Source organism: Lepeophtheirus salmonis, chromosome 1 (genome assembly GCF_016086655.4).
Source record: "Lepeophtheirus salmonis chromosome 1, UVic_Lsal_1.4, whole genome shotgun sequence".
Classification (NCBI taxonomy): domain Eukaryota; kingdom Metazoa; phylum Arthropoda; class Copepoda; order Siphonostomatoida; family Caligidae; genus Lepeophtheirus; species Lepeophtheirus salmonis.
Genome location: NC_052131.2, coordinates 4,105,477 through 4,112,519, shown reverse-complemented (window position 1 = coordinate 4,112,519; position 7,043 = coordinate 4,105,477). Strand labels below are relative to the sequence as shown.

Here is a 7,043-nt window from a genome sequence, read left to right as displayed (position 1 = left end):
AAAAATTGAATACTTACTGTGAGATATTACAAAATTAGAATAATATATTCGTAAATACTTTTTATTGATAACTTGATCATCATTTGGTGTGGATGACTCAAAACATTTTTATATGTATTTCTATATATGACATCAGTACCAACATCCTCCATTAATTTAATGATGGTTCCTCGGGAAGGGGATATGTTTACCCTTATACTCCATAAATTTTTTGAACGTAGATGATTAGCAATGGATAATGTTATATAAATAAGATGGGCGTTGTGAGATCAAAGTTCTTATCGACTTGATCACCATCTCATATTATATTAATATTTAAAGGAGGAATGATGACGTTCAAAATTATCACCCTTACATATACATATAGAGGTTTAATAAGACGATACTATCAGTCTAAGGGTGATATTTTGGTAAGAATAGAAAAGCGTGCGAGGAGAAGAGAAGAAATACTTATGGCATCATTGATTAAATAATATACATCTTCTTCTATCAATCATGAACGTTATAATTCCCGCCTTTAATATTCAATATTAATATAATAATATTAGATGGGGATAGTCGATAGAGAGCTGAATACAATGCCTAAAATAACGTCGCCTTCTGTCTGGATTTCTGAAAATGGAGGCCTAGGAATTTGGAAAATACTTACCGGATGAGAAACAGATGGTTTGTCGGATTTGTCGATATAAATGTGCCTTTAGTCCCCTGTCTAGAATTACACGCCACTCATTATCCTCATCTCATAACTAGAGTATGGATATTCATCTATAAAATCAATTTAACGATGAATACATCAAGTCAGACTTTAACTCTGATCTCACAAGGGTGCTTATTGTATGTAATATAACCTTATCCATTGCTAATCATCTACGTTCAAAAAATTTATGGAGAAATACAAGGGTAAACATATCCCTTCCCGAGGAACCATCATTAATTTAATGGAGGATATTGGTACTGATGTCATTTATAGAAATACATATAAAAATGTTTTGAGTCATCCACACCAAATGATGATCAAGTTATCAATAAAAAGTATTTACTAATATCGAAATGGAACTCTGAATTTTGTAATATCTTACAGTAAGTATTCAATTTTTTTTTAATCTAACAATAAAATATGATTTTATTTTAGCTAAACATATCAAGAATTATGATACACAACTCATTAAATGGCAAAAACAACTACTTAAATAGTCACAACAACGGGGGTAGTAGCTTTGGATGGTTTGAGACTAGTTTCTTCGCTTAAGACTTGGGTATGAGCCTTAGGTTTTCCAATATTACATAGTCAATGAATATTACTTTTTTATCACTTAAGGCTTAGCTATGGTTGATAGGCTCCAAGAAATGGTGTTCAGAAAACTCATAAAAGGCAAAAACAACTTTAAATGGTCACAACAACGAGGGTAGTTACATTGGGTGTTGCATTATAATTAACAATTGTGTATATCCTTCATGATAATAGTATGTTGTTATATAAGCATATGTCTTTTTTTCCCCCTTCTCCTTGCACGCGTTTTTCTCTACAATATTATCAATATTTTTCCTCCTTTTAATTATTCTCTCATATCATAATACAGTATGTTCTTATTATATTGTATTATAATGAGATATGTGCTATAATCTTAATAACTATTTAATATATCTTATTTGGCTTAATAAACCATCGATATTTTTTTGAAACATTCCAATGAACGACAGTTAATAACCGGTCCCAAGGACCGACCAACAGTCCTACTGACCGGTCCCAAAGACTGACGGTCCTAAAACTGGACTGGACTTAATAAATAAAGACCGACACAAAACTAAATTGACCTTCAACAATAGTTATTGATGAATTTATAAGGAAAATAAAATAAAATAAGGTGGTTAGGTTGCATGAATATATAATTCAAAAATATTCCGGAGAAACAATTGATTCGCTTATGAGTACTATGTAATGAATAACTTGCTGAAAACTAATCCATTATTTTTAATACCAAGCATCAATAAACTTATTTTAATTCCTTACATCTAAATTATTATTTATATATTTAGTTATAAACTAATAAACGATTCATTTTTTCGCCAGAATGTATTATTATGAATTTAAAAGAAATATGATATAAACTTAAAATAACATAGCAAGATATATACATGAAATAATTTATCCAGATGAGAAGTTCATCTACTATTTTTCTACAAGTTTGGCAACAAAGTAATTAATATAATTGCAAAAATAGAGTATAGAGGAACACAAACCTACAATTATTTTTTTCGTTCTTGCAAAACTAAAAAAGTTATGTAGAATAATCTCGTCGAAAAAATAACCCTCTATATTCTTCATTTTTTCAAATATTGCGAATAGTATGCAATAAAATGTCCTGGAATGGAAAAATACATATATGAATAGTCATAGTTATACTTTTATTTCTAAAATACATCGTTTTGTGGCATTTCTTCTTAAAAATTGAAAAAAAAAGAGAAAAGAATTGGAAAAGTTTGCAGAAAATGACAGATATTTAAGATAAACATCAATTTTTAGGTGTCTAATTTATATGTATACGAAATTCCAAACAAATTTCTGGAAGACATTTCGGATTTTGATTTGAAATTCGTTCCTTTTATCTGGAGTATCAAGCTAAGTAATCATTTAATTGATATCTATCACTATTTTGTTCCTTTATAAGAAAGAGTGCGTTTTTTAGACTTTGTCTCCTTTTCCTTCTTCATTCAAGTTTGAAGAAGCGCCTTCTCTACTTAAGATGCTCGATGAACCAACAGATAACCTCTCCTATGAAAACTTACACTATTTGAACTATTCATAGAGGAAACATGCCACGGTCCTTAAACGAGGAAAGAACATTGATAAAAATGCAAATACTCATATGAATTTGAGTTTTGACTTCAATTCCGAAATTTTTGTTCCTATGCTTGAAGATGTTGATGGAAAGGCTTTCAATGTAGATAATGTTAAACAGTTTGATATGTTTAATGTTGATATATAGTTCGGCTTCAAAGAACAAGAAATTGCAGGAGTCAACCCAAGATTTGGAATGGGCCAGGCTTGAATGTATACAAGGCTTCCAATTGAAATTAGATGTAGACTTAAGGAGTTATACAAATTCTCGAAAGTTGAAAATTAAAAATATGGAGGGCATACTCGAGAAGGTTACATTTAAACTGCATGGAATAGATCAGTTATACCATAGTAAAAAGAAAAATATTGTCATTACTCTGGTCAATACGTTCAAACGGGTTGATGAATCAAAAGTTGTTTCCTTCTTGAAGCAATTTGGTGATGTATCGAACCACTATCCGAGGAGGAACCCAATATTCAAAAAAGCGGGGAAAAGTATTTAAATTACAGATACATTTGGAGAGATAGCGATTATATCGTTGAAATAGTTGCAGATCTGTCCTCTATCCATAAATTGTGCGAATTCATGCTCAGTTAGTCAAACACAAATCCCAAATATGCTTCAATTTTGCCCATATTAAGCAATATTTTTCCGAAAAAGGATGATAACCTTTGAATACGAAACAGTAGTAAAAAACAATATCACAATTTCCATAATCCGTAGTAGAAAAAGACTATCATGATTAGTTCTAACGTTAAGGCTAATACCTATCCAAAGAAGTCGATTGAATGCCTCAGGAGGAGGGAGTGCTTGATGATAATAATGTGTGCAGGTTCGAGGAGGAACTATCTAAACACAAAGGCAATGCCCCACAAGATGGCGAGGTTGCAAATAATGGCCCTGCTAGGCATTTTATCATCAATGAGAGGGATTTTAATAGTCCTCAAAATTGAAATTACACCAAGGGATGTACCCCTGAGTGTTAACATGCCCAACATTAGCCTAACCCGACAATCTGATGGAGTCCTTTCAGATGAGATATGTAAGAGGAGAAGTTGGCTTAGCCCTAAAAAACCGAGCAAATCACATCTCGATTTGTCAAAGGTATCAGAATATCGCACTCATTCCCTATCGATGGGTAAAAGAAGTAATCGTGATACAGATCATTCTCCTATAAGGAGTGTAAACCAATCAAGGATTCCGAATTCTCACACCAGGCATAATAGTCATGGTGTTTGCTTATCTATCAAGATAAATTAAGATAAGTCATTTGAAACGGTGTTCATTTATTTTATCAAGATTGATTCTTGTTGAACAAAAATTTAGAGTAAAAATTTTAAAAAATCTAGTCAATGTTATAAGACAAAATTCAATGCAAAGTAAGTAATAGATGTTTTATCTCTAGATATAAAATTTCTGTATCAGAATTTTATCGGGAAAGGAAAAAGGGAAAAACGAATATTTTAAAACGAAGTAGAAAAATTATTGAATTTTAGCTCTTTATTTACTCGAATCTTTACGGCAGATACTATTAATTCATAGCAGAAATAGCCGAGAAGAATATGAACGACAAAGTTATGGATGAGAGTGATTCAAACAGAATAATTAAAATAAATTACCAGACAAAAAAAAAATACTCAACTCCTGGGATAAAAAAATAACAGCCCAAAAGTTATTTCAAAATATTTTCATTCGGGTTTACAATCAGTAGTCCAAACTGAGTGGATTTTTTCCTCTAAAAGATGTGGATATGGTCTGAATGGATAACTTCCATTCAATGGAAAATATTATGAATTTTCTCATGAAAAAGTTTAAAGCTAACAAGGTGGCCGGCCAAGATGGAGTTTCTCGAGAGCTTTTTACCATGTCCAGATGAAATTACGCCGTTTCTGTATAGAACGGGGTGTACAATGGAAGAGACGGGTAGAATGCCTGGATCATTCACAAAAGTAAGATTCGCTTTGATTCCTAAAAAAGGAGATGGGTCGGACTTGAATCACTGGAGTCCTATCACCATTTTGAATGCCTCTTACAAAATTTTATCTGGAGTTTGGGTGTTAATATGGAGGCAATATTAAATAAAAATATTGGAATGACTTAAAAAGGCTTCTCGAAGAAAAGGAAAATTTTCCAATGTTTCATGAAACATCCAAGCTGTTATCGAATCAATTAGTTTGAAAAAAAAAATGGAGCTATCATTGGAGTTGAATATAGTGAGGCACCCGATTCTATAAATCATTGTCATGGTTTTAAAGCTATTAAGAGACTTCTACCCGAAAATTTTTTAGTCCGGTGAAGGAACTTTTATATTCCATTAAAAAATCCCTTTTTTTTAGCACCTGGAAATAAAAAACGAAACTACAATTTTCATCTACTTACTTTTCTTACTCATAACTTTATAATTTTGCTCCAGGAGCCTCATTTCCAAGGTGGCCAAGGTGAAAAAGAATGGAAAATACCTCTCAAGGAAAGAGGGAAGTGGGGGACACAACTTGAAGAGGGATTCTGAGTTTCTGAGGAACCTAAAGAAGAAGATCAAGGAGGACCTCACAAAATCCATGAATCATCTCTCTAACGAGTTTGACGTGCACGACGGGACGATCAGGAGGGATGTGAAGGAGGACTTGGGGTTGTCCTCTTGCACAAGGATCCCACGCCACCTGTTGATGGACGCTCTCAAGGAAAAGAGACTTCAGCGGTGCCAGAGAGTTCGTGAGTGGATCAAGGCTTATGGATCCGCTCTGACGAGAAGTTTTCACCGTGGACGAGGTCTACAACCGTCGGAAAGACCGTTGGCTTGGGGGATCACCAGAGAAGGACAATGGGGTTTTCTGTACAATACCTCCAGCCCAAATAATGGTCCGAGGAGTCGTGGCGTCTGACAGCAAGAAGATTCCTCTATTCTTTTTTAAGGAGGCCTACTAGAAGGTGCTGAGGTTCACGATACTGCCATGGCTCAAGGCCACCTACCCAGAGGACAACTATTTGTGACCAAGATTGTGCATCCTCTCACACATTGGCCAAATGCCAGAAGTTCTGCACCGACAATATGGCTGATTTTTGGCCCAAGGACATGTGGCCATCATCTTCGCCAGATTTGAACCTGTTGGACTTTGCTGTGTGGGGCACTTTGGAGAGGGAGACTAACCAGACATTTCATCCGTCTCAAATGTGAAAAAAACTCCCATTTTTTTAAAGGCCGCCATTGTCACGATTATTTAAGTTGAATTGATTTGATTTTTTTCTGGTTATTACAAAGGCTTTGATTCAATTGAACGATGTCTCCTTCTAAGAAGAGGCAAATGCCTAAAAGTGCTATTCGAAAGACTGGAACAATCCGGAAACTATAATGCAATGATATCTTCACGAAAGTTGAAGGAAATATGAAATTTTAAAAAGATTTTTTGTTTTACTTTGCTGTTAAACAGATTTTCTTAAGGATATATAAAAAAATCAAGAAACGTGTCTATAAAAATATGATGGCAAGATTCTCAGATGAATAAACTGTTCCTTCCCTTTTGAGCCTATAAATCCTTCCCCGTATACCTCAAACTTAAATGACCCTCATACCTCTCTTTCTCAAAGTGCCTCAAAAACAACCCAAAATACCTCCGAGTTAAATGAATTCCAAGCTTCTCTTTCCCAAAGTGCCCCTAAAACATCCAATGAAACATTTGTCTCACTTTCATCACTTTTCATCACAAAAGAAAAACACAGACTTAGATAGGCAAAGTTCGAAACACTGGAACATTCCATTTATGAAAAATTTAATAACCTTACTTCATGTTCTAGCTGTGCTGGGCAAACTTCTGACGGGGAAATGGATGAAGAAATTTTACAACTCATATGATAGTCAATTGAACTATCTTGATGCGATTCAAACAGTTAAAGAAGTTGTTGAACGATTAAAACGAGTTTATTAGATCCCACATCGATTTCTAAATCAAATAATGATTTCTTTGGAGAACCATTAGTTATGGAGAGCACCTTTCGTAAACTTCAAAGAATTAAAATTAATTCTTCCTTCAATGATATGATGAAAGTTTGCATTTCTTACACAATAGTTGTTTTAGAGAGGCAATATAAAAAATTATTTTGAATTAGGCATTAAATAGAGATTATTAAATTAATCATTATTAAAATAAATAATATATATTTCTAAAAATTTTTTTTTTTCATTAAGTTTATTTATTATTAATAATA

General features: G+C 33.2%; 1 long non-coding RNA gene across 1 annotated transcript; it reads left to right on the top strand.

Annotated features, from left to right (window-relative positions):
- Window positions 1-360: 360 nt before the first annotated feature.
- On the top strand, window positions 361-1,580 carry LOC139907304 (uncharacterized). The gene is made up of 3 exons (XR_011783797.1): window positions 361-1,080; window positions 1,133-1,256; window positions 1,319-1,580. It is a non-coding gene; the product is annotated as an uncharacterized lncRNA (long non-coding RNA).
- Window positions 1,581-7,043: the final 5,463 nt, after the last annotated feature.